We start from the raw sequence: 27,188 nt of genomic DNA on the forward strand, positions 1-27,188 counted from the left end.
TTCTGTAACTCAGTTGTCAAGTGGTCTTCGTCAGCCAGGCGTTTGGTTCTGGAGATGAGAGTCTTGGCTACGGAGTTTATTTGTGCAGGGTGGTGGTGTGATTGTGCATGTAAGTAGCGGTTGGTGTGTGTTTTTTTCCGGTAGATAGTGTGTCCTAGGGAGCCATCAGGTTTTTTGTAGATTAGGACGTCAAGGAAGGGAAGTTGGTTGTTGGCTTCTATTTCCATAGTGAATTGTATTTTGGGGTGTAGGCTGTTGAGATGTGTGAGGAAGCTATCCAGTTTTTCCTTCCCGTGTGGCCAAATTACAAAGGTGTCGTCAACATATCTGAGCCAAAGTTTGGGTTTGTGTTCTGACTTGTCTAAAGCATTGGTTTCAAAGTGTTCCATGTACAGGTTAGCGATGACCGGTGAGAGGGGTGATCCCATAGGTGCTCCTTCTATCTGTTTGTATCTTTGTCCATTGTGGATGAAGTACGTGTTGGTTAGGCAGTGGTTGGTCAGGTCCAAGATGTATTCGGGGGGATTGTATTTGTTTTGAATGGCTGTCAAGGCTTCATTAATGGGCACTTGTGTGAAGAGAGATACAACATCGAAGCTCACAAGTAGGTCATTGGGTTGTAGGTTTTGCTTCTTTATTGTTTCTATGAACTGGAAGGAGTTTGGAACGTGTGAAGAGATGGATTCTGCATAGGGCTGAAGTTGCTTGGCGAGAAATTTAGCGAGATTTTGTAGAGGTGAGCCTCCGGATGCTGCACCCCCCTGCAATCCCTACACAGATCTGGCTGGCACAGGCCACAAAACCACAGCTCGCCCCTATACACGAAGCCAAGCCAGAGCACAACCAAGTGCAGTACAGCCATCTTCTCAGAAAAACTCTTCACAAAGTTCAAGAGTTCAAGACACGAAGGCTTTAGCAACTAATCCACACCTAATGACCCACCTAAGTGGGATTCAGGAAATCACTCAAGAAATCACTCAAGATATCCCTCAAGTAATTAAGGAACAAAAGAAGAAAAGGCACACTAGCCTGGGAACCTCCTCTCTGCCCAGAACATTGGAGGCTATACACCACACCTCCTCAACAGTATTTATAGGAACTCAAACACTGAGATCCTGCTCTGTTCCAGTAACAAGAAGCCGAAAGCACCAGCCTGAAGATGACGAGTGAGACCTCGTCGAAACGTCGCCTAGACACCCCAACTTTTACACGGGAAGACACCCGAGGACACCAAAACCTGCATTCCTGTACCCGTGAAAATCTACGAAAGCATATATATATATATATATATATATGACTGTTTTTTTAAATAGGAATAATAATAGTATAAAAATGTTTCTTTTTTTCTATGGATCTGATTTTCATTGTTTCTTTACTCTTCTCTTGTTTTATGGCTGTTAACTGTTTCATTTCTTTTATCCTTGTCTTTGATTGTAACCCGCCCTAGGATCTTATGGCAAAAGGCAAGTAAGGAACCCAAATAGATAGATAGATAGAAGATAGATAGATAGATGATAGATAAATAGATTTGTGGGTTTGAGTCTGGCAGTCTTAGCTTCCAAGGCTCAGTTCCCTTCATCAATAGACTTAAAGGTAAAAAGGTAAAGGTACCTCTGCCCATACGGGCCAGTCTTGACAGACTCTAGGGTTGTGCGCCCATCTCACTCAAAGAGGCCGGGGGCCAGCGCTGTCCAGAGACACTTCTGGGTCACGTGGCCAGCGTGACATCGCTGCTCTGGCGAGCCAGAGCCACACACGGAAACGCCGTTTACCTTCCCACTAGTAAGCGGTCCCTATTTATCTACTTGCACCCGAGAGTGCTTTCAAACTGCTAGGTTGGCAGACGCTGGGACTGAACAACGGGAGCGCACCCCACCGCGGGGATTCAAACCGCCGACCTTTCGATCAGCAAGCCCTAGAAGCTGAGGCTTTTACCCACAGCGCCACCCGCGTCCCTTTCATCAATAGACTTAGAGTTGTTGATTTTCAATAGGTCTATCCAAATTTCTGATTGATGAATATTTTTTCCCCTGAACACCAAAAGTGGTCTCTGCTAGCATCTGCTTGTCCAATAGGACTTCAAATATTTATGATAAGTTCCACCCAACATTTGTTGTTTAGTCATTTAGTCGTGTCCGACTCTTCGTGACCCCATGGACCGGAGCACGCCAGGCACTCCTGTCTTCCACTGCCTCCCGCAGCTTGGTCAAACTCATGCTGGTAGCTTCGAGAACACTGTCCAACCATCTCGTCCTCTGTCGTCCCCTTCTCCTTGTGCCCTCCATCTTTCCCAACATCAGGGTCTTTTCCAGGGAGTCTTCTCTTCTCATGAGCTGGCCAAAGTATTGGAGTCTCAGCTTCAGGATCTGTCCTTCCAGTGAGCACTCAGGGCTGATTTCCTTAAGAATGGATAGGTTTGATCCTAAAAAGATTAAGGAAAAGAGGAACCCTCCCAGCTATTTTGTTGTCTTTTAAACATTCCATTAAACTCAAGATCAAAATGGGACCAGTGTTTTGGGTCATTTTAATAAATTTATTTCTCATGGCATACAGGAGATTTTCATGTGGACAAGTTGTGGCCCCCTCCTTCACCACGTTTTGGAATTGCAGTTCTCATTGTTCTGCTTCAGCTATCATATATACAACAGAAATAGCTTAATTGTTTACTCATGCTCCCAGAACACTTTCACAGGGCTGTGCAATTTGTCACCTTTCCATAATAACACGAACATTCTTGCTAAATTACATCTCCATGCCTGCAGAGGCTTGCTGTTCAGAACAGAACAAGAGGCATTTGGGCAAAGTGCTTATTTAAAATCCTTGCATTGGATGGAACAAAATCTAAAGGAAGCTCATTGGACTGATTAAATGAAAGACATAACTATAGTTTAATGTAGCTCTTTAAAAGCTCACACAGTTTCTCCCCCCCTCTTCTTTTTTAAAAAAGTTTTATTATTCTGCGAGGGCAAAGGAATTAACTCATATGTTATTGTATAATCATTCAGTGAACATTTAATGAAAACAGCTTTATGCATGCATTAAAATGCAAGTTATTTAAGCAGGAAACCAATGTCTACTGAAGAAAACATTCTGTTTAGAAGGCTTCTGTAAATAGATATTTGCCTGCTCCTATTGTCATGTATCCTTGTCAACTAGTGTGTGTATAAAGGGGAGGGGGGCTGCTGCATCCCAATGAAATCCTAATTATCCATCTATTCCTGCGGTTTATCACCTACATGAAACTATAATTTAATCTCTTCATTTCAGCTATGTTCCAAGCAGAGGTAATGAATCAGTGGAGATAAACTCCTAAAGACCAAATCCTGAACAACGCTAATATCAATCTAGGCAGTTTGTGGTGTTTGTGTTTGTGTGTTTGTGTGTGTGTGTGTGTGTGTGTGTGTGCCTAGGACTTGCCGATCAGAAGGTCCGCAGTTTGAAACCCCGCTACGGGGTGAGCTCCCATTGCTCAGTCCCAGCTCCTGCCAATCTAGCAGTTTGTAAGCACATCAAAAAGTGCAAGTAGATAAATAGGTACCGCTCCGGCGGGAAGGTAAACGGCATTTCCGTGCACTGGTCTGGTTTGCCAGAAGCGGCTTAGCCATGCTGGCCACATGACCCGGAAGCTATACGCCGGCTCCCTCGGCCAATAAAGCGAGATGAGCACCGCAACCCAAGAGTCGGCCACGACTGGACCTAATGGTCAGGGGTCCCTTTACCTTTACCTTTAGTGTATAAACAAACATTTAACCGGGGAGTTCTGTCGTTTTCCAACTGAGGCAAGAGTGGCCAGGTAACTCCCGACCCCTCCCAATGTTAATCCAAATCAGAGAGCCAGGGATTCCATTTTGAGTAATGCTTGGTCTCATACTTTTGCTTGCCACAGGCCCGGTACATGGGGTCCTGAAATATTTAGTAGTTACTTCCATTTATCAATACAAATAAGTTCAACAAACTGATACAGTGTGTGTATGATTAAAATAACTTCACATACAAAAACAGTTTCAAACCCTATACAGAAATCTTGCAACCCTTCCTATGCTGCTTTGTTTGCAAAGCTCTGTACCTGACTGCAACCTTAAAGATAGATATAGAGGCTATCCTATTTTATCAACAAAGAATTAGTTCTTCCTTTTAGCCACCAGATGGCAGTCAACATCAAAGATATACACAGCCTTCCTGTTACAAAATTCATTTTGTCATCCCCTTCTTTCCACTCCTACTCCAGAGTCAAATGCTGCTATTAATAATTATTTTATTACCCTATGTTATGATAATCTCCCGCAGCCCTTGTGAGAAGAAGTTCATAACTGACTGGTACAGGATACTTGATGAATAAGGCTTCAAATATACAGTGGTACCTCGGGTTACATACGCTTCAGGTTACAGACTCCACTAACCCAGAAATATTACCTCAGGTTAAGAATTTTGCTTCAGGATGAGAACAGAAATTTTTCTCTGGCGGCGCAGCAGCAGCAGGAGGCCCCATTAGCTAAAGAGGTGCTTCAGTTTAAGAATAGTTTCAGGTTAAGAACGGACCTCCGGAACGAATTAAGTATTTAACCTGAGGTACCACTGTAACTCTAAATACCATGTTACCATGTGCTGAGTTCATGTCAATAAATAACAACAACAACAACAACAACAACAACAACAAATTCTATACCACCCTTCATCTGAGACTCACAGGAAAGTTTACAGTATAAAAACACAAAAATACATAACACAGAAACAAACAAAAACAACAACCCCTGCCTTCAGTATAAAAAGCAGTAGACTGTTTAATTAGCCAGAGGCCTAAAGAAGGTGAATCTCTTTGTTTGGCATGTGAAAACAGGCTGCAGTAAAATGAGAGGAAATACCAATAATAGCGGGTCCAATGGTCCTGTAGAGGGAAATGAGGGGCAGATAGGGCTCATCAACTTGGGAAGGTAGAATCATAGAATCATAGAGTTGGAAGAGACCACAAGGGCCATCGAGTCCAACCCCCTGCCAAGCAGGAAACACCATCAGAGCACTCCTGACATATGGTTGTCAAGCCTCTGCTTAAAGACCTCCAAAGAAGGAGACTCCACCACACTCCTTGGCAGCAAATTCCACTTACTGTCAGGAAGTTCTTCCTAATGTTTAGGTGGAATCTTCTTTCTTGAAGTTTGGATCCATTGCTCCGTGTCCGCTTCTCTGGAGCAGCAGAAAAAAACCTTTCTCCCTCCTCTATATGACATCCTTTTATATATTTGAACATGGCTATCATATCACCCCTTAACCTCCTCTTCTCCAGGCTAAACATGCCCAGCTCCCTTAGCCGTTCCCCATAAGGCATCATTTCCAGGCCTTTGACCATTTTGGTTGCCCTCCTCTGGACACGTTCCAGTTTGTCAGTGTCCTTCTTGAACTGTGGTGCCCAGAACTGGACACAGTACTCCAGGTGAGGTCTGACCAGAGCAGAATACAGTGGCACTATTACTTCCCTTGATCTAGATGATATACTCCTATTGATGCAGCCCAGAATTGCATTGACTTTTTTAGCTGCCGCGTCACACTGTTGGCTCATGTCAAGTTTGTGGTCAACCAAGACTCCTAGATCCTTTTCACATGTACTGCTCTCAAGCCAGGTGTCACCCATCTTGTATTTGTGCCTCTCATTTTTTTTGCCCAAGTGCAATACTTTACATTTCTCCCTGTTAAAGTTCATCTTGTTTGTTTTGGCCCAGTTCTCTAACCTGTCAAGGTCGTTTTGAAGTGTGATCCTGTCCTCTGGGGTGTTAGCCACCCCTCCCAGTTTGGTGTCATCTGCAAATTTGATCAGGATGCCCTTGAGTCCAAGTCGTTGATAAAGATGTTCAATAAGACCGGACCCAAGACAGAACCAGGATGAAGAGGAACCATTGATGAGCACCCTTTGGGTTCGGTCAGTCAGCCAGTTACAAATCCACTGAGTGGTAGCATAGTCAAGACAGCATTTTACCAGCTTCTTTACAAGAATATCATGGGGCACCTTGTCGAATGCCTTGCTGAAATCAAGGTAGGCTACATCCACTGTGTTCCCTTCATCTACCAGGCTTGTAATTCTGTCAAAAAACGAGATCAGGTTAGTCTGACATGACTTATTTTTCAGAAATCCATGCTGACTATTGGTGATCACAGCATTCCTTTCTAGGTGCTCACAGACTGTTTGCTTAATGATCTGCTCCAGAATCTTCCCTGGTGTTGATGTCAGACTGACTGGGTAGCTTGTCTAGGAGAAGGAAAATTCATCCTAAACCTTCTCTACCTTGCGGTTATACTCATTCATGGGAAAGGCTTTAGGAGTAAACCCACTGCCTTGTGGGATATCTTCAGAAAAAGCAAAGGTTAAGGAGTAAACTCTACACAAATCCAGATTGCAGTCCCTAAAACAGTGGGATGGTGCTGTTATGTACCAAGTTGAATAGGATCCAAAATGCAGCAGTCTGATTGGTCCTAGAACAATGCAGAAGTATGATTGGTCTGCAGGAGCCACCCAATCCAGCTCCAGATGGAAGTGAATCCACAACCTGATTGGCCTACAGGAGAATCCTGGAATTAGCCAATCATGTGCAGCCTATTGTGTAAATAATGCATATAAAGCAGATATTTTGGGGGAACTTCCATTCCTCACTACTATGAGCTGAATAAAGAGCATGAAATCCACTCTCGACTCTGAGTATATTTCAGGTGCCTTCTATGCCTCTTTTCGGCAACTCCTGCAGCCCAACTGGCGCCAAGCATATTTTTCTGCTTTCCTCAGGGAGGCTGAGAGGGAGGTCTTGTTGTCTGGGCAGCCCAGGGCCTCCATATGCACTGCCCAGGCTTGCACCCCCAGGGAGGTCACTTCAGTGCTGCAGTGTGACATCACCCCCAGAGGCGCACTCCATTGGCACTCAAGGCAGGAAAATGCCAAGAACAGTAGGTTAGTTTCTTCACACCTACATATACTCCCCTACTATTAGAGTTCAAGGATACATTACAGCCAGGCGTGAAACACTGAAGAAGGCCTGGTGAGGGCATAGGGCTCATGAGGGCGTCTGGCCTGGGAAAATCCCAAGTGCCTGGAGGGGCTTACGGATCTTTGCTTTTGTTATGTACTAAGCTTGGATCCTAGAACAATAGGCAAGTAGGATCCTAGAATGCAACAACTGATTGGCTTGCAGGAAAAGACCAATCAGGCTCCAGGAGGGAAGCAGAATCAGCTAATCAGATGGGACTCATTTTGTAAATAATGTATATAAAAGCCTGAGGCTTGGGGGACAGTTCAATCACTGTTTTACAAGCTGCAATAAAGAGCATGAAATCACTACAGGACTCCAAGTATATTTCAGCTTTAAACCGTGGTCTTTCCAGAGTACACAGAGTGCCTATGGGCCCCACACCTTTTAGGGGGTCGCACGACAATGCTTTAAAAATAATACTGATTTGATCTTGAAAAAAAATTACGATCAAGCTTTCCGAGTTCTATGTTATCCCACTAGAGCATGAGCATTCCTCTCCCGATTTTTTTTGCTGCCTAAGGGCCTCCACAGGGCTCTCAGTCACGGCTGCACATCAGCCTGAAGAGTGTGTTCTTGTTTTCTTCTCCTTTTGTGTGTGTATGCATTTATATACGAGGTCAGTAACAACCTTCAGTGTGTTTACAATTACCAAGAGAATGATATTTGTTATTGTGACCAGATAAATGTGCTGAGGCATCCATTATTTATGGACAGCAGATAAAAAAAACAAAACCCTGCAATGCACCGAGACCAGTGCCGGCTGTATGTTTTATACCTACAGTTTTGATAAGTTCTGTCTCACAAGTTGAGCAACACGTGGGCTCATGACTACTTAATGTAGGTATTCCTTGCTGTAAAGCTGTTGATACTGAGCTGCTTTATGACTCGCACCTGGGCTACCTGGAAGACAATGTCTGGCTTCCTATATCATTTAGAATGCAAGGCTTATTTTAAGGTTCCTGCAGGCTGGGGACCAATAAAGAAGAGTCTACAAGACCCTACACTTAATTATAGGGTCACTGGGAGGAATGTTTTCCAGATAATAATACCATGTTTATTATCCGAACAATTGCACATGACAAATGTGTCTTGGAAATGCTTGAGCTCCCTCTGACTATCAGTTCCGGCCATTTCTGATGAAAAGCTCACCAAAGGCCCATAAAGGAGAATCTGTGTCCTTAGGCCAGCTTTCCATGTGGAGGGAGGGTCAATAGCGGAGCAGAATTATGAATCAGTATGTTTGCAGTATTCCCCACCAGTTTACAAGCTTCAGCCAGAAGCCACACACAACATAACTTTTGAATCTACCTCCTCGTTAAGGCAGCAAATATCCATGCCATCCCGCAAACTGCTGTAAAGACCCCTGTCCTGTTTGAAAAGCAGTTTGCTCTGTTGTGGAAAGGGATTCCTCTTTAACTACAGAACCCAAGCGGCATCGTGTGGGTGGTGCCATAGGGGCCCTGGCCCTGGGTGCAGTTGGAGGGGAGGGCGCTGGGCTGTGGAGCTCCACATTGTTCCATTAATTGTATCAAGTTAAATTTTGAAATGAGCCCAAGTTTCCCTTAGTATCCATTGCTCAGAGCTGGGATTTTGGGGGCGTTATAATAATGAAAATAAATGCATGTATTTTCATCACCAATCCATCCCTTTTGAAGAATTACAGTAGATGATGAAAGGGAAGTTAAGTCTCAAGGCTCCTCCAGGCAACCTATTTATTAAGCATTTGTCCTCATCTGCTTGTACAAAGCTTCCATGGAGGTTAGATTATATCTGGTCTTTATTTGTTCTGATTTGTTTGTTGGGAGGTTGTAGGACAATGAGCATTCATCCTGACTTCATGATGTCTTTCACATCACAGACTTCATATGTCTTTCACTTAATCATTCATCTATACTTTTCAGTGCAGTTCCCTGTCACTTTCCTAAAAGAATCCATTTTTAATGTTTTTTTTTTAATATATAAAAAAGCAGATTTGTTGCGCTAGGCAGCTAGGGAAGTAGAGTGCTTTAATACACTGTAACTGTGCAAACCTAAAGGTTGTTGGACTATATCTCCCATAATCCTTGACAACTGACCATGCTTGCTGGGGCTGATAGAAAATCCAACCACAGGTTCGTTGCCTCTCTAATATGCCAATATGATTTAATACAACATGGTCCATCACGTGGCCTGTGAGGCTTTTTTTTGGTGGCCACAGGGAGGGCAGGAAACAGGAAGCAGTTCCTGGGGCAGGAAGGAAGTGTGAGAGATCCCATCTCCTTCCCAAAGCCTAGACCACACTTTCCCAGGTTTGGAAAGGAAGTGCCTCATGTCTCCTTCCTAAAGTTGGACAAGTGCTTACCAGGCTTTGAGAAGATGCCCACTCAGTGTGGAGAAACAGGTCACACTTCCCTACATCTAGTGCTGCCCTTTGACCACCAGAGCCAGGAAGGAGGAAAGGAGGGCTAGGCGAGAGCCATCCCTAAATCCTCAGAGCGGCAGAGACTTGGCAATGTGGCTACTAGTGACTTGGGGGACAACTCCTCATTATCTCCGGTGCACAAGAGTCAAGGGCCTGGCTGGGGGCAAGAGAAGGGCTAGAGATCTTGGTTGTGTGGAAAACCCTGCCTGGTTGGGAAGAGCAAACTTTTGCTTTTAGATTGGCAGCGGCGGGGGGGGGGGGGCAAATTTTAAAGATTCCCACCTCCAATGTCTCTCACATCCAAAACACACAAACAGAGAGACCAATAAGGAAAGGGGATCTAGGATCTGTGACCTTTTGGCTCTTTCCTCCACCCCCTCCAGGATGCACAAAATGGGCCTTTCCCCCCTGATTAAGGCTACAATGCTAAGCATACTCACAATATCCAATGTATTGCCTATAGGCAGAGCTTTTCTTTTCCGGCTGGAACTCACCAGAACTCAGTTCTGCCCCCTCTCAGGTGGGAAGTGTTCATGGTGAGTTCTGGCACCTCTTTTTCTAGAAAAATAGCACTGCGGCTATAGGATTTCCCCCCTGAATTATAAGGCATAGGATTGGGGTGGAAGCAATCTAAGCATTACTTTTTTAGCATGGTTGTGTTAAGAACCCAATAAACAGATGCATGAAAAAGTTGAAAGAATGCACTTCGCAGACAAATAATATAATGAAAGTAAATACTTACGATAATGAAAATCACACCTTGAGGAGCTGTTAAAGCCTTGATAGATATAGATAGACAGATAAATGCAGTTCTACTGCTCAAAGAAAGTGAAGCCAGACACATTTCCTTGATTTATAATAAGTGAAGAAATTGCTGTAGAAACTGCTGCTCTCATAAGGGGGGGGGGAGAGGGGGAGGAAGTGGGTGTTGCTTGCTGTTCAAAAGCTAAAAACATTTGTATGTATGGTCATGGTAAGAAATATGGATCCCGTGAAGCATTTTTTCTCTCCTGTGCCACAGCAAATAGAAAATAAGTTTCTATAATGAAGGTTATTACAATCGTCTCCAAAACAGAAACTATAGCACATAGCACAATAGGCTGAATGTTTCATAGATGTACACAGTCAGAATTCTGTCACTCTTATTAATTTTTTCCCCTGTTTTTCCAATAGAAATGGACCTCTGAAAGGGCCTACAACAATTAAAAAATCAATATAAGTAGCAATTAAAATACAATACAGCAGCCTTCCTCGAGTTGGTGTCTTCCAGATGTTTTGGACGACAACTCCCATCATCCCTGATCATTGGGCATGCTGTCTGCAGTTCTTGGGTGTTAGAGTTCAAGAAGGAGGCTGTCAGACTGAGTAAGACTGACATACAGAATGAGAGGGGATTCCCTTGGCTTCAAGCTTTCGCACTAAAAGATAGCAAGGGAAGAAGGGAAGATGGGGATCAGTTTGGTGCTGGGTGCTGCAACAAAGAGGTGATTGGGTTAAGGCACTGACTTCCATCTGGGGCCAGGCTAAGCTCCCTTGTGGGTTTCCTTTCCTGGAAGAAGATGGCATTGCCCAACGGACTTGATTTTCTAGTCTGTGAAGAAAGATCAGACTTCTATTCCTTTGTCTCTGTAGTCAAAGGTTAGTTGATAGCTAGATGTGGTGTGTGAAGCAGAAAAAGCTGACTCATTTGAACAGCTTGTTCTATGATTAGTAGCTTTTCTTGTGTGTGTTTTTTAGCCTATCAGCCTTCCTCTTGCTGTTGTGCTATGTTTACCCTGGCTCCCTTGTGAGGGATGGGATTAAGACCTTCCTATTCCCACTACTGACTGGGACGCAGATAGCGCTGTGGGTTAAACCACAGAGCCTAGGGCTTGCCGATCAGAAGGTCGGCAGTTTGAATCCCCGCGACAGGGTGAGCTCCTGTTGTTCGGCCCCGCAACAGGGTGAGCTCCCATTGTTTGGCCCCAGCTCCTGCCAACTTAGCAGTTTGAAAGCATGAAGTGCAAGTAGATAAATAGTTAATGCTCCAGCGGGAAGGTAAACGGCATTTCTGTGCGCTGCCCTGGTTTGCCAGAAGTGGCCACATGACCCAGAAGCTGTACGCCGGCTCCCTCAGCCAGTAAAGCGAGATGAGCACCGCAACCCCAGAGTCATCCGTGACTGGACCTAACGGTCAGGGGTCCCTTTACCTTTATCCCTACTACTGAGTGGGCATCCCATTGGGAATATCATTTCCATAGATTAATACTCACAGAATAAAATGGAGCCCTTTCCCTCAATTCTCCAACAAACCTAAGGGTCATGGGGGTTAACATAAGACAGTGGGACAATGTTTTGCCATTGTTTCCTTGAGAATTTCTCTCAGAAAGAAGAACTTCTCACAGCTCAGACTTAACCCGTGGAACTGGCTACTACAAGGTGTCATGATGGCTGACAACCTGGGTGGCTTGGAAGAGGGATTAATTGATGTGGGGATAAGGCTACCCCATCAGATGTCAAGCAAATAAACAACTATCTGACTTTTAGAAGACATCTGAAAGCAGCCCTGTTTAGGGAAGTTTTTAATGTTTGATCTTTTATTATGTTTGTAATATTCTGTCGGGAGCCACAAAATATGGGGTTGGGTATAAATAATAAATTATTATTATTACTACTACAACTACTGCCATATTTTTCCATGTATAATACGAGGTTTTTTATTATAAAAATTGGGGGGTCATCTTATACACGAATAGTTCAGAGGGGGGATGGGCAGCAGCGAGCTGGAGTTAGCGGTGATTGGGCAGGTGATTGGTGGCTGTGGCAAGGCCTGCTGTTGATTGGCTGCCACTGCGGCAATTATCTGGGTGACTGGCGGCTGCTGGTGGTGAGCAGGCAGACGATTTGTGACTGTCACTGCGTGTGATTGGCAGTGTTGGTCTGGCGGGTGAACAATTTTTAGCAATCCTGCCCCCCAAAGCTCAACAACTCTGGGCAATCGGCCCCCAAGAAAGCTCAAAAAGCTCAGCAACTCTGGGCAATCTCCCCCCATTTTCTTAATTTGGAGTCCCCAAAAATGGGGGTTGTCTTATACACAGGGGCATGTTATACACAGAAAAGGCGCAGCAGAGACTGTACTTTTTGAGAATACTAAGGAAAAACCATCTTCCGCAGAAACTGCTGCTTGCCTTCTATCACTGTGCCATTGAGAGCGTGCTCACTTATGGCTTATGCGTGTGGTACGGAAGCTGTATTACCCAGGACAGGATGGGGTTGCGCAGGGTTGTTAAGGCAGCAGAGAGCATTGTTGGCTGCCCACTCTCCACCTTAGAGCAGATTTATGCCACAAGGTGCCATAGGAAGGCACTGGACATAGTAAAAGATCCATCGCATCCTGGTCACTGTCTCTTCGAGCTCTTGCCGTCGGGACGGAGATACAGGACGATGAAGACAAGAACGAGCCGTCTTAAGAACAGCTTCTTCTCCAGAGCGATCTCGGCCCTGAATGGGAAGCCCGGACTTTGAAAGTCATCTAATCTCTCTTGCTGTAGTATACTGTATTGTTTAATTGGTGTTTTTATGGAGCAGTCAAGTAATTTCGTTGTCCCCGAAGGGGGCAATGACAATAAAGATATTATTATTATTATTATTATTATTATTATTATTATTATCATCAATGATGACTAGTCATGAGGGCTATATTAGTTCCAGTCTCAGAAGCAGTGTGTCTCTGAATTCCAGTTCCTGGATCATACAAATGGAGAGGCTTCTGTTGTACTCCTGGCCTGCTTTTGTGCTTCCCATAGGCATCTGTCTGGACACTATAGGAGCAGAATGCTGAAGTAGATGCACTTTCAGCCTGATCTAAAAGCTCTTATACTTCGAAGGAATAGTACAGACAGTGTTTGGGGTTCTTCTGATACTGAGCTAGATTGCCTTGCTTGAGCAGACAGGGTGTTAAGTTACAGCTCAGGCCTTTCTCTCGAATGTTTGCAATGCCTGAAGGCATGTGCAGTAAGCAATTATTTCAACCAAAAACTGGGCTTGACCTGTCACCCATTAAGCCAGCCAGCCAGCTAGCAAACTTGAATTATCAGGGACCGAGAGGCTGCTTATATGAAGGAGCTGCTATGTGAGCTAGGCCTTCACCCATGCGATAACCCCTTGCACAAAATGCTTTCCATCCCGATTTGAGATCAAGGGTTGGTACGTATTGCAATCTGATTAGACAGTGCAGCAGAGTGACTTAGAGGGGTCAGCAGCTTCTCAGTTTTTTTAAAAACTCAACATTCTGCAGGAAACAAAGAAAGGAACAATATGGGGGGGGGGGAGCCGTGAAACACTTACTGAGATAGATCAAGTGGAGAAATGGAACTGGGTCATGACTATGATGCAGGTTGGCTTGACACCTTGATGAAAAACGGCTTCATCTTAGAAAAGAACATTTGGCTCAATCAACATTTATTTCACGAACTGCTTTTTGGAACGGTGAAGATGACAAGGGTGTAACAGTGTGACATGGTTCACCACAGAAGAAACAGGTGGGAGGCGCCTCTACTAAGCATGAGCAATGAGAATAATATTGCATCAAGGAAGGGTATCTAACCAGCTTCACAAGGTTCTTGCTGTGTACAAGAACTATGGGAATGTTATGTGACCAATACTCCACTAGAGGGCGCTCAGCATTTATGCAATGCTTTTGTGCTTTCCTTCCTTATAAACAATGCAGGCAGTTCCTAATTCTGATTTTTTTTCTTATCACAAAAATACAGTGGTACTTCGGGTTACATACGCTTCAGGTTACAGACTCCGCTAACCCAGAAATAGTACCTCGGGTTAAGAACTTTGCTTCAGGATGAGAACAGGAATCGCACGGCAGCGGTGGGAGGCCCCATTAGCTAAAGTGGTGCTTCAGGTTAAGAACAGTTTCAGGTTAAGAACGGACCTCCGGAATGAATTAAGTACTTAACCCGAGGTACCACTGTAGTACCGTTATATTTACTATTAAAAGGAATCCAAATAACAGCAATTTTCCTTGGTGTGAGAAAAAAAAACCCTCTGATGTCTGGTGGTTTGTTAAACAGCTTGGGTAGGATAAAGATGCAATCTAAACCAGGGATGGGGAAACCTTTTTCACCCTACGGTCCACTTTTCCCCATGGGCAACCTTTCAGGAGCTGCAGCCTCCCAGGGTGGACATAGCCAGAGGCAAAAAGTGGGAGGAGCAAAGGGTGTGACTCTTGCCTTTGTGGAGGAGGCTACATTCAAGGGGCAGTGAGTGGTGTGCCGTGGGAAGGGGTGCGGCCCAGAAAGAGTCCCAAAGATTAGTGAGAGAGGTCTGGCAAGCTGCATTTGGCCTCCAGGCTTGAGGTTCCTCACCCTTACATCGTCGTAAATGCTCCGAAACACCTATTTGCTTGTCACCAGTTTTAATCTGAATTGTATTAAGGGAGCTGGGCATGTTTAGCCTGGAGAAGAGGAGGTTAAGAGGTGATATGATAGCCATGTTCAAATATATAAAAGGATGTCACATAGAGGAGGGAGAAAGGTTGTTTTCTGCTGCTCCAGAGAAGCGGACACGGAGCAATGGATCCAAACTACAAGAAAGAAGATTCCACCTAAACATTAGGAAGAACTTCCTGACAGTAAGAGCTGTTTGACAGTGGAATTTGCTGCCAAGGAGTGTGGTGGAGTCTCCTTCTTTGGAGGTCTTTAAGCAGAGGCTTGACAACCACATGTCAGGAGTGCTCTGATGGTGTTTCCTGCTTGGCAGGGGGTTGGACTCGATGGCCCCGGTGGTCTCTTCCAACTCTATGATTCTATGATTCTATGTATTTAGTTTCTTGTACACTGCTTAGTTTAGCTTACCGGTAATTATAATTGTTGGCATCTATCTATCTTGGGAGACAATGGAAGAGTGGGCCTTTTGAAGCACAGCAAAGCTACTGGAGAGTTACAGCTGTGGCTGTAGAGACTGATACAGGAGAGACATGTTTTGTTGCAGCTGGGGCAGATGAAGGCTAGTTGTGCTGCTGCAGATGCACCATGGCTTTTCTTCTTTCTATGCTCCTCCCAGTGGTCATTTCTCCTGTGGTCACTGCTGTGGATACTGGCACTGCAGTTATACGCAAGAGATTCCAACAAGGAGTTAATGTTGCCAGCTTCCATGTCATGTTTGCAGACCTCTTTGTAATTCAGAGTTGGTCTGCTAACAGGCCTGGTGCCTGAAGCCAGCTCCTTGTAATTACACACTAAATAAAGCAAGCAAGCAAGCAAGCAAGCAGGGGTGGTGAGAGGCAGAGCTGGATCTACTAGTAGATCTCTGGGAGATTTGCAGTAGATCACCAAGGATTTCTGACAAAAGGGGATCAAGGTACTAGTGATGGTGCCCTTCCCCATTTAATCCCCACAACAACCCTGTGAGGTAGCTTAGGCCGAGGTGGCGAATGGCTCAAGGCCACCCAATGGAGATTTATGTCTAAGTGGGGATTTGAACCTTGGTCTCCCAGATCCTAGTCTGACACTCTAACTCAGGCTTCCTCAAACTCGGCCCTCCAGATGTTTTGAGACTGCAAGTCCCATCATCCCTGACCACTGGTTCTGCTAGCTAGGGATCATGGGAGTTGTAGGCCAAACACATCTGGAGGGCCGAGGTCTCTGTTATGCCACACTGGGTCTTAATTATTCATGATGAAGAAGAAGAAGAAGAAGAGTTTGGACTTGATATCCCGCCTTTCACTCCCCTTAAGGAGTCTCAAAGCGGCTAACAATCTCCTTTCCCTTCCTCCCCCACAACAAACACTCTGTGAGGTGAGTGGGGCTGAGAGACCTCAAAGAAGTGTGACTGGCTCAAGGTCACCCAGCAGCTGCATGTGGAGGAGCGGAGACGCGAACCCGGTTCCCCAGATTACGAGTCCACCACTCTTAACCACTACACCACACTGGCTCTCATGATGATGTTTTACTGCATCTTTGTATTCTGTGCTGACCCATTTTCCTTTTAAAAGTTGAGGTCAGAGGTTCCCCAACTGTGGCCCGCAATTCACCAGTGGTCCACAAGCTTCCTTCAGGTGTCCACAGTAGTCTGTGGATTTGAGATTGAAGATGGGACATCCATCACATTGAATATTCATATTGATTTTTAATTGTATTTTACTGCTTCTTTTATTTCTCATATATTGCATTACAATCTGAATTGAATGGAATTTAAATTGTAAAGCAATAAAATACATTATATAAGAAATGAAAGAAGCACTAAAAACACAATTAAACATCATGCGGCATTTAGCACGGCACATTACAATTGCTACGGCAGGCAGAAAAATCATTAAGTTGCTTGCCAAGACCCTCAGCCATTTTCAAGTGGTCTGCTGGGCAAGAGAGCTTGGGAACCATTGGTCTATGTTGCAATATTTAACATAGTTACTACAAAGTAAGTACTGTAGAAATCAGTCAGATTTAAACGTGGTTATGATCAGGCTGTGGATGTAGTCAATCTCTCCAACAAAAGAGAAAGATGAAAGTGAACCAAACAATGGCACATTAAGTGCTGGCTTCTTCATAGTAAAACTTTGAAATGATCAGAATGTTTCTCCTCTTTGTAATAAATATCAAAGGAAACTTGTGTGTGTGTGTGTGTGTGTGTGTGTGTGTGTGTGTGTGTGTGTAAAATAAGCAATTGCAGATAACAAAAACCTGGGCAGATCAAAATAATGAAGATAAAGGAAACACCTGTTTAGGAAGTACCTGTCTTTTTTAAAGAAGTCTGCAGATGTGAAAGGATTTCCCACATGAAAGATGTACCGTCCGCCAGAGAAATAAAAAGCATGTGTGTCCAATGGAACAAGGCCACAAAAGACTGGGTGCCTGTGGCCTTTTCATTTCCAGTTCTGACTCAAGAACAGGAGGTTGTGTCCATGTATTATGAAACTGTAGAGCCCCAACTCAAATTCCATCTCAGCCTTGGTGGTATTAATCAAGACACTGCTTCTCAGGGAATGACAAAGTTCTGCCATTCCAAATTTATATCTGTATACTAAGGTTCTGAAATATTTATTATTATTATTATTATTATTATTATTATTATTTATTATCATTATTAAAATGTAGCATGAGTCAACAAGGTTCGGGGGGCCTTGGTGGGGGGCAAACCAAAAATGTCCATGGCAAGTACATGCCCCTGTACCAAAGAGGCAGAGTCCAGTCTCTGAAATAGGGTACAGTGTCAAGGAGAAACAGAAGACATTTGCCATTCCCACCCAGCTCAGAGTGAGCAAGGAATGACAGAGGCATGTGGACTTTTTCTGCCTTTGCTGGGCAGCTGGAACTCCAGCCTTTGTGGCAGGTGCAGAAATGAACACCTATGCCTCCACTATTCCCCTGAGCTGGTGAATATGACAGACGTGTGCAGACTTTCTCTGCCGCTATCAGGTGATTGGCGTTCCAGTTGTTCATCAGCACAGAGACAATTCTTTTTAAAAAAATATTTTTTATTAGTTTTTCAACGTATCATTTTCAACAGTAATTAAACATACTTTTATATTTTATACCATTTTTTTGACTTTCATCAATCACATCTGAAAATTTTCCAATCTATTCACTAAATATACATTTCTTACTTCCACAATTACATTTAGCTCATAACTGATATCTCTATTCTTTCTCTACTTTGCAATGTTTCATACATTTCTCCTTACAAAACTTCTTGTAGTCCTACTAGCGTAATCTGTTGATTACAGTTGCTCTTCAAATAGTTCGTATATTTCTTCCAATCTTCTGTGAATCTCTGGTCCCGCAGGTTTCAGATCCTTCCTGTCATTTTATCTAATTCTGCGTAGTCCATTAATTTTGTCTGCCATTCTTCTTTCACCGGAATTTCTTCTTGCTTCCATTTCTGGGCTAACAATACTCTTGCTGCTGTTGTTGCATATAAAAACAATTTAACATCTTGCCTATTGATATCCAGCACAGAGACAATTCAAGGGACCAGTACCATGCCATCCCCTTTCTTTAAGCAAGCAGAGATCTGTCTTGGCTCTCCTCTTCCATCCAGAAAGGGCAGCGCTACATCCAATCTCATGCTTCCACTTTGGTGGTAGGGAGAGGTTGCAGGAGCTCATCTGCTCCCCAGCCCACAGTTCCAGTGTTGGGAGGAAGCCTAGGAATGATGTCTCACTCACCACTACCTGGATGATCTCTCTCCATGGCATGAGCAGGGGGCTATTGAGCATTGCTGTCCATGATGGCTACGCTCTGCCTCCACAGTTGGAGACAGCAATGTTTCTGAATACCACTTGTTGGAAACCACAGGAAGGGAGAGTGCTCTCATGCTCAAATCTTGCTTGATGATGTTCCCATAGGCATCTGGTCAGCCACTGATCCAGCAGCCTCTTTTAATGTTTATGTTTATGTTTATGAGATTGTTGAGCCTTGCACTTATGCATTAAACACTTGACACATTTCTTTCGTTATTGATTTCCAGAGTTTGTTCAGATTATTGCACATGCAGTTTACTGTGACTTTTCATGTGTTTCTTCTCTCCCTCCCCACCCCCGTGTGAACAAGAGCATACACACATCAATCACATAAATGTGTTAATCAATACGCATATGCACTTCTGCACATTGGTAACCTGATAAATCGGGGTCGGGGTATGGAGAGAAAGAAACTGAACACCAAGGCTGTGACAATTCTAGCATTAGTTATAGAAACATTCCAATTAAAGCTGCAAGGCAGGAAGCCTGCTCCCTCGAAATTATTGTTAGTTTAAATTTGCTAGTTTAAACTTGCATGTGTTCACTTCCATGACTAGTCGCAGCTCCAGGGGGCTGTCCAACCATGGTGAGGATTAAAAAAAACATGTGAAGCAGATTGTGAAGCAGTAGACGAAATTGTGAAGAGATTGTGAAGCAGTAGACGAAACAAGAGTCTGTAGCAGGCGACTGATAAGTAGTGTATGTATTTCCACTAAGTATTTCCACTTCAGGACCTTGGACAGGTCCCAGGGAAGAGAGCTCACTGATGGCTATGGGATTCCAGAGCCTACCTTTCTCAGACTCCTTCTCCTTGGTAGCATCTGGCATTAAATATCCATTTTGTCATTTCTTAATAAGCACCCTACCTGTAGTGCTGAGTGCATTTGGTGCCTGAGAGCCAGGAGCTGGTTATTCCCTTGGATGCCCCTCACGGGTTGCATTCCCTGGGAAACCTGGCTTTGGCGTATCAGGTTCTTAGGTGCCAAATTCAGGCTTCTGAACTCAGGTTCACCGTCAAGGCCTAGAGACCGTGCTTCTGTAGGTGGTGGCGTGGACTCTTGTGCGTTCTGTCCTCCACGTTTGCCCTGCGAGGAGGAAGAATAGTGTGAGGAAGGGAGGCAGGCACAGACAACATCAGGGCCTGCTTCAGCCGGAGTGCCCCTCCCTTCCCCAACAGGACCAATGGAACCATTTGCTCTGTGAGGTGGAAGAAGAGTGTGAGGGTGGCACAGGCAACATCAGGACCTGCCAGTCAGATTGACACCTCACCCGGCCCCGCCATTTTACATGATATATCATTTGCCTCAGTATTTTTTAATTTTAAGCCATCTTGGGTGTCTGGGCAGAAAGGCAGTATGTAACTGCAATGAATGAATAAATAAAAAAGTAAGCCACTGTTGGCAATCTAGGCCATGGTGAGGTGCACAAACAGGATATGGCCCATGGCATGGGCAAAGGATTAGATTCCCCCTCCCCCTCGCTATGGCTCTGAAACAAATGACACCCCCCTTGGGTAGCCACTGCTTTCCTTTGTTGCTGTTTACAAAAATAAAATTTCAAACACAGAGCTTCATTGTAACATTTGGTCTGACCTTTTCATAAAATGTTCATAATATCTACCTGCTAGCAACCAGCAGAGAGAACAATTTACTTTCTTCTTTATTTTGCCCCCATAAGGGCACCACACGACTCAGAAAGGAAGGAGTGGAGCTGAATTTACTTAGAAGTCATTTTGTGTTGAAAGTTAGCATTTTCTTTCCATTAATGAGAAAATATATTGCATTCAACAATAATAAGAGGGAAATGAAAATTTCAGTGAAATTCTCGTGGGAGGATATGGATGTTTTGATGCACTTACTTGACATTTGATGTGGCTGGGTTATGTTTGTGTCCTTTCTTCACAAACCTCCTCACTGGCAATGGGAAGGCACTCTGCAGCCTTCCCAGGTGACTGCTCTTCGTTCAAAGTTCAAGGGAATACACCATGCAGCAATTTTCCCCATATGACATTTCCTCACACTAGGAAGAGTGGACAGATGGGGAGACTGCAGAGTGCTGAATAAATGTTTGATGGACTACCCCTCCAACACTGTCCTTCAACCATGTCCAGTGATGAAGGTCAAAATCCCATATCCACCCAAATTTAAGCACCCTGAGAATGAGGCAGAAAAATAGAAGTCTCTTTCCCAGACAAAGAAAGCGTTGTAGAAATTGGAGGACAGCTTTTGGCACAGAACTGCTTTGAATGCCTCCTTCCAGGTGTTGTAAAACAGGTTTTGAATGTAATTCCCCTTCATGTTACTTAACAGATATGCGGTTGGCAAAAAAGAAGAGGATGTTTGCTTCTTATTGCAGAGTCTCAGCCTCTTGGCTGCCGAAGTTTACAACAGCCATTCTGTGTCTTTCCAAGTCCTGACACTACTAAGGCTGGCTCCACTTTTCATATGAATTGAGTTTCTGTTTGAATTTTGGCCCCGTCGTGAGTTGGCTGCCTATTTTACAAAAGCAGGCCCAGAATGCTGATCAGTTAATTAGTTTATGTACTTTCCAAGGAGTCAAAAAAACAGCATTCTCAGGCTTTGCTGTTCCTGTGGCAACAGCCATGAAACTCTGTGTTTCGGCTGCGTGAGACTTCTCTTGGTTTATATTCCAGCGTGGGAAAGCATAAATGAAAACGGTTATCTTAAAAAAGTTTCCGTTTTACCTTAATTTCTTTTTGCATTTCTAGCCTGGCAACTGGAATACTGGGGGCTGTGCCACTTGCCTATGTACCATAGAAAAAACTTGGGCTGTGTATACTTTCAAGTTGGCATACTTTCAAGTAGACTTTCATTGACTTTGGTGACTTACCAGCTGCAGGGCTAACTTAAGTGGACTTGGAACCAGCATCGTAGGGGGTTGGACTTGATGACCCTTGGGGTGCCTTACAATTCTACAATTCTATGAATATTATTATTCAGAAGCAATAGGTTACAAATGTTTGGTAATGAATAATTTTGTAGAAAGTCCCTGGTTCAGACCCCAAAACCTCCAGGTAGGTCTGGGAAAAACCCCTGCCCAAACCTCTGGATAGCCAATGCTGATAGTTGACGTAGTCAATACTGAGCTAAATGGACCAATGACCTGACTCCGTATTGTTTTTATTTATAGATTAGATTTCTATACCGTCCTTCATCATAACCGCAGGGTGGTTCACAGAATAAAATGCAAGATTAAAAACTAGTAAATAAGTAAAACAACCAGGAAAACAACACACCCCTTCCTACAGACACATTTAAAAGACTGCAGAATATTAACCAGTCAAAGGCCTGTTTTTCCCCGATGCCAAAAAAATATAACAGCTTCCTATGTCCCTATGTAGCTTCTGCAAACAGTGCTCCTTTTCTCTTTTTCTACAGATTTAGATGTAACCATAGCTTTCTAATAAATGGTATGGTTTACTGTATCAATATTGAGTCTAGAAAATGAACCCAGATCTGATTTTAAACTTATTTTGTTGTTGTTTTTGTTGTTGTTTATGGTCATAGATTATACCACAGTTTCCAGGTTTGTATGTTACAGTGAACCATGCTTTAAAGGTCTGCACAGTCTTCTAGCCTGGCACACAGCGAAGGGAGGAGAGACTGTGAGGAGGAAGAGGGAGGTGCCTGAGCACAACTGCTAGTTGTTATGTCTCAACTAGTCTACTGTGTGCACACATTTCTGTGGGGTGGCTCCTTTAATGACAGACTTCAATACTTGTCCTTTCAATGTAGGTAAAGGCAAAGGACCCATGGGCGGTTATGTCCAGTCAAAATGACTATGGGGTTGTAGTGCTCATCTCGCTTTCAGGCCAAGGGAGCTGGTGTTTTCCCACAGACAGCTTTCTGGGTCATGTGGCCAGCATGACTAAACTGCTTCTGGTGCAATGGTGACAGAAGCCAGAGTGCACGGAAACACCGTTTACTTTCCTGCTGCAGTGGTACCTATTTATCTACTTGCACTGGCGTGCTTTTGAACTTCTAGGTTGGAAGGAGCTGGGACAAAAGCAATGGACGCTCACCCCGTCGGGTGGATTCAAACTGCCGACCTTCCAATCGGCAAGCCCAAGAAGCTCAGTGGTTTAGATCACAGTGCCACCCATGTCCTGGTTTCAATGTACCATACATTTAAGGCCTATTTCATTACTGCTCCATTTCAACTCTTCACATTTTATTCCACCAATGGGCTAAGGGTACCTGCTGCAGCACCACTTAAGCAGGTGAGCACCTGATCATCCGTCTCTGGGACAGAAGCCCATTACAGCCATTCCCTTACCGAGAAAAATGTGTCCTCTTCCTCTGCCTGCTCCTATCAGTCACCTAACAAATGCTTCCTTGGGTTAACAACATCTGTTTCATGGCAAAACCTATTCTTAAAGCATCAATGGTGACAAATATTTGCAAAGTCTGCAAGTAACAACACATCTTAAGTGTCCCTGGGGCTATAACAGCTTGTCAAAGTCCGCAATTCATAGTCCACACAGACCTTATGGATTCTTCTTCTCGGTTTCATTACTGCTGCTTTGGCAAAGCTGCGCTAGCCACCCAGTGACCAGAAAACTAAATGCAAGAGGGATGAACCAGTTGACAAAGTACCCAAAGGAGTATGGAATTTGGTATTCTGCCTGGAGTTCAGCATCATTAAGATCACTTCCCAAGAGCTATTTTGTCGTCAATCTTTTATTGTAACAATGATGTTGGACTAGACCTCCTGTACTTGACCACTGGCCATACAGGCTGGGACTCATGGAAACTAGAGTTCAGCAAAATCTGGAGAACAGGATGTTGGCTGCTTTGCACTAACTCAATAACCATGCACATCATACTTTTTGATAGTGCCAAAATTTGGAAATCAGAAAAACAGAGCCATCATCGTCATCACTATATTGCAATGAAATGGAATTAATTTTCATATAGTGCTTATAAGAAAGAAAAAAGAATAGTACTGTATAGCAAATATAAAAACTCAGTTTCAGCTCAGGGATAGAAGAATCAGTCAGTTTTAGTTCTTGTCAAACTTAAGTTCAGTTTCCTAATTTCCACATATGGGATTTTAAAACAAGGTCTAATTGAATGTAAGGACCAAAGGTGAGGAACTCTGTCCAATTTACGATTTTAACCTGCAGAAAGCTCCCTTTAACTATTCTGCAGAGATGGGGTCAAAGTGGTAGAGCAGCAAAATTTTCACTTAGGCAAATGTAACCATCAGACACCAAGCATGAGTTATAAAATGAATTTATTATGATAGAGACAGAGAAATAGAATGCTTAAAGGTTAGCAGAGAAAGCCAATATTCACAACTAATGAATCAGCAAAATAGCAAAACACCCAAGACAGCCCTGAATGGGTGAAAATGCAATTTTCAGAACAGCTAGCTCTGAATTTGAAGACAAAGTCTGGGTCTTACTACTGTCCCTTTTATCCCTTAAAATGCTCTTAATGCTACCCCTCTTAACCTACTCAAATCATGACACTACCCTCCAGTATCTCATTGGCTGTACTACCTACCCTGAGGTTTGTATATGTTTTCTGATTTCTTCTTTTTCTTTCCAAAATTTTTTATTCATTTTATACAAATAAACAGTAGAAACAAAAAAACAAACTACAAACAAATTATTGTCTTATCCTTATTTTTTTCTAAACATTGTTAGGTGAGCTTCCCCAAGTCCCCCCTATCTGATTTTCATTTTACCTCAACTTTAGCAGTTTCATATATCATAATTTTTAACCATTTTTTTATCACACTTTTACGATAAAAATCTTCACCTTTTATCACTTACAAATAGTACTATTTTAAAATACACTATCTTCTACTTCTAACCCTACAGCCTATATCCACTTCCATAGCTATTCTAAGATTTAAATATTAACATATTTTTTCAAATATTCTTTAAACTTCTTCCAATCTTCTTCCACCGTCTCTTCTTTCTGGTCTCGGAGTCTCCCAGTCAGTTCGGCAAGTTCCATATAGTCCATCATCTTCATCTGCCATTCTTCGATAGTTGGTAAATCTTGTTTCTTCCAATTCTTCGCTAGTAATATTCTCGCAGCTGTTGTGGCATACAGAAAAAAATTAACATCCTTTTTGGGGATTTCACCCCCCACTATACCAAGTAAAAAGGCTTCTGGTTTCTTAATAAATATGTTTTTCAACACTTTTTTCAGTTCATTATAGATCCTTTCCCAGAAGTCTTTTACCTTGGTGCACGTCCACCACATGTGGTAAAAGGTTCCTTCTTTTACTTACATTTCCAGCATTTATTATCATGAATATGATACATTTTTGCTGCTTTACTAGCTAGTGTTAAGTACCATCTGTACATCATTTTCATCAAATTTTCTCTTAATACATTACATGCTGTAAATTTTATGTTTTCTAATTTCTGCACATTTTCAAAACTGGTTAACGCCTCTCTTTTTATCCTGACATTTAAAAGGCCATATATTTGGGGGGGGGGGGTTTAGCCAAAGACTTGGGAGAAGAGGAATGTTTTTGCCTGATGCCTAAAGGCATTCCCATATAACAGTATAGTTGGTTTTCTTATTTTATTTTTTTCCTAAGCAAGCGTTTAGCCCATATGGGTTGTGGTGAGAAAGCTTCAGCTATAGTTTCCAGTGAATGTCTGCCCATATCAAAATTCAAGGCAAATTTTAGAGGTTTTGCTTTGGAATGATATACAGTTTTGAAAAAAGCCAAAAGCCGCAATACTGTATGGTAGGATGGTGAATTGCCAATGAAGGGAACACATCAGTATATATTTACTTGCAAAAGTCATTGTTATTATTGGGATTTACTATAGTGATCATCAAACCGGCCACGTGATCTCTTTAACTATTTACCCATCTGACCAAACTGCGGGAGGCAGTGGAAGACAGGAGTGCCTGGCGTGCTCTGGTCCATGGGGTCACGAAGAGTCGGACACGACTAAACGACTAAACAACAACAACATAGTGTTCATCAGACCGGCCACATGATATCTTTATCTATTTACCCATCTGCTGCCATGCTAACATTATTAAACATTGCAGAGCAATCTGTAGCCCATCAAATACAGGACCATGATACCAAAAACATCATCATGGTATTCAGCGAATAATCAATCAAATGAGAACTAAATGCAAATTGGAAACAGCTTGAACACATTTTCTCATTTAGCTTAACAGAGAACCATCCTGGGCCACCCTGCCACTCTCAGCTCCTGTGGAGGGGAGGGTGAGATATAAATCGAATGAATGAATGGATGAATGAATGAACAAACAAATAAATACATAAATATTTTTTTAAAACAACAACAACCAAATGTGGAATAATTCAAGCTCAAAACATCAGTTTTTACCAATTATTTTTCTCCCAATTTTCCCACACAGGGATTTCCCCCTTAATGCTGTAAGCATAGTTTCTAAAGGAAAAGAAATAATTAACTGTTGAAAATACCACGTAAAATGCTTTAAATATGCAACATATTGATAAGAATCATGTGAATATAATTAGAAGTTGAGTCATTTATAACGTGTTCTATCCCAAACGAGTTGTGGAGCAGAACCAGACTGGTAGCACAGATTAATGAGTTGATGAAATGAACAGGTATTATTGGCTCTTGGGTGATGAATTACCTTTGCCTTTTCATGCATACAGTATTTCATTATAACCATCCAAGTGTGTGTTTAGCATTGTGCTAATCCATAATCTTAAACAGTCAACGCATTATGGAAAATGAAAGGGCTCGACATGGCAGGAGCCAGGGCACAGCTTGATGTCGGTGCCTGAGCGCAGGTTTATTAATCAATGCCCTTGCCTTTGGTTCAGCAGCTAGAAGTTGCAGTACGGAGTAGGTTTCCCCCATCTCACATCTCGGGTGCCTGATGCAAATTTCAAGATTTAAAAATGGGAGTGCACTGGGACCATTCTGGTTGCCATCAGTGGTCGCTCCCATAAGAGGTTGGGATGCCCACCAACTTGGGTGTCTTTAAAAGAGGTCTAGGTAAATTCACCGAGAGTCAAGGCTATCAATGGCCACTAGCCATGATACCTCCATGGTCTGAGTATGCCTATGCTGATGTGCTCCTCTCCTGCTTGTGCACTTCCCAGGGTATACCAGTATATGGTTGGCCATTTTGAGAAAAGGATGCTAGTGTGGAGGGGGCCTTTGCCCTGATCTAACAGGCCCTTTCCTGTTCTTATGCGGTGTTTCCAAGGATGCTGGGGAAAAGATCTGTCATTTTTACATCTGTGGGCAAGACTGTCATTTTTAAATTTTCTGGTAACGTCTCCCCAGTCTCTGCCCAGGACTGAACATAGCAGCCATTCCACTGCTGTAAGAGGGGTATATATGGTTACTTTCTATAATCTGAATATACGATTGCTCTGCCTATAGCTTAATGGAGACAAACATTTTTAAGAGGAGCCCAAAGGCAGAGTGATGTATCTTGCCTGTTTTAAAAGGGGAGTTAAAGTAGTCACGGCTGAAAATATTGCTTGAATCCCATTTTAAAGGGGCAGGAAGCTACAGCCAGATGTCTGCGCG

The 27,188-nt window shown here is 43.2% G+C and overlaps 1 long non-coding RNA gene across 1 annotated transcript in view; it reads right to left on the bottom strand.

The window, feature by feature from the left end:
• LOC310671185 overlaps window positions 1-27,188 on the bottom strand; it is a 917,602-nt gene that overhangs the window by 181,545 nt on the left and 708,869 nt on the right. The gene's annotated exons all lie outside the window — the stretch shown is intronic.

This window comes from Podarcis tiliguerta, assembly GCF_965153285.1.
Source record: "Podarcis tiliguerta genome assembly, chromosome: 2".
NCBI classification, from domain to species: domain Eukaryota; kingdom Metazoa; phylum Chordata; class Lepidosauria; order Squamata; family Lacertidae; genus Podarcis; species Podarcis tiliguerta.